Source organism: Priapulus caudatus, unplaced genomic scaffold (assembly GCF_000485595.1).
Source record: "Priapulus caudatus unplaced genomic scaffold, Priapulus_caudatus-5.0.1 Scaffold1042, whole genome shotgun sequence".
Classification (NCBI taxonomy): Eukaryota; Metazoa; Priapulida; class Priapulimorpha; order Priapulimorphida; family Priapulidae; genus Priapulus; species Priapulus caudatus.
The window spans coordinates 5,170-7,131 of record NW_014578103.1 but is presented as its reverse complement, the minus strand read 5'-3'; positions in this window follow the sequence as shown (position 1 = coordinate 7,131).

The window sequence follows — 1,962 nt, the reverse complement described above, 5'->3', positions numbered from 1 at the left end:
CCTGTCTCTACAGTGTATCATCCCTACACCCTCCCTGTCTCTACAGTGTATCATCCCTACACACCTCCCTGTCTCTACAGTGTATCATCCCTACACCCCTCTCCCCTACACCCCTCCCTGTCTCTACAGTGTATCATCCCTACACACCTCCCTGTCTCTACAGTGTATCATCCCTACACCCCTCCCCCTACACCTTCTCTGTCTCTACAGTGTATCATCCCTATACACCCCTCCCCCTACACCCCTCCCTGTCTCTACAGTGTATCATCTCTACACCCCTCCCCCCTACACCCTCCCTGTCTCTACAGTGTATCATCCCTACACCCCTCTCTATACATACACTCTGGTATGTACGCACTTGGCTTGAACCTGTGGAGAAATGAATTGCGCAACGAACCCACACAACTGATGGGTAGCGAATGGATTGCACGTGCACTACTGTTTTGATTTAGGCCAAGTAAAGCATTGTTTCTTGTTGCGATTCACATTCTCAGAATCTGGATTGAGGCAAAATAAAGCATTGTTTCTTGTTGCGATTCACATTCTCAGAATCTGCTTCCAGTAAACCACACGTACACACACACGCGCGCACACGGGCACACTCACACGTACAACGGTACACACGCACACGCGCACACGCATACGCGTACACACACACTCGGCAATCAGCAGAGCGTCCCCTTGCGCAATCATGCGTGTACGTGTCGCAAGATCTCTGTGTGAGATGGATGTCCGGATGCGTAGCCACAGCCTTATTTTTATTGGTGGCCAGCCGGGCCACCAACCCGACAGTTTCAGGTGGCCCGACGCGGTTTCAGGTGGCCATTGGCACCCGGGCCACCGTTAAAGTCGAGCCCTGAGTATGACTTAGACTATTGAGATTATGAGTAAAGCTATATGTCTCCACACACGCGGCACAGCACGGCAAAACGCAGGCAAAACGCAGCGCCGTTGTGCTGAAAAAAAATGCATTGTGATTTAGCGCATTGTATCCGAGCGCATTGTGTTCACTCTGGTTCAGTGATCAGAAATTATGCATGTGCTTGTTGTCCATTGGTTGATGATTGCGTGAGCAGAACACGTGATAAAAAAACAATCGCGTTGATTGGTTAAACTGTCTTTCTCCGTACACGGCATCCGGCGAAAGTCAAACTCATTTGACTTTCGCCGTCGCCGTGAAACCAGGCTGGCGCCGTGCTGTGTCAGTGGAGACTGCGCCTTAAGATATAATAGATTTGAACTTTGCCGGTAGGGGTGAACGGCGCCGTTTCCGTGGCGTTCCGTGCCGCGCCGCGTGTGTGGAGACAGGCCTTAAGCAAGGAACGGCCGAGAATATTATTCTTTGCGAATTAAAGACGAATAAGCTGCGAATAGGTCTAAGTGCCGATAAGTGCGAAATTAATGACACATTTGCTTGCTATTCGCCACCGCGGCGGTGCGAAACAAGGGGACACGTTTGCTTGCTATTCGCACCCGCGGGCACACACACACACACACAGCACACAACACACCACACACCTTACATGCACACACACACACACGCTACATTACACACAAACCACATACACAACAATCTGGCGGGATTTGCTGCTAGCGAAGTGAAGCATGTAGATGAATTTTACCCATGCCACACGAGCTGTCAGCCTGCCCGGCTCGCGAAATTTTTTTCCTCGACTTGAGTTCCGGACCCACCATTATGATAGTGGTTTTTAATTAAATGGTTCTTTATATATATTGGTTGGATTATGTACGTTTAGTGTCAGGGTTTATGTAGCGTGTTTAGGGTTAGGGTGAGGGTGGAGGGGGAGGGTTAGGATAGAATGTATAGTGGGGTCTTTGAGGAAGCCGAATGAAGAAGTGCGCGATGGCGTGGCGACCTAAGGGAAAAAATAGAGATGCTGCCCGGGCCCACTGAGTAAAGAATCGACCGAAGAATATATCTCAGATAGGGCTGAATAAGTG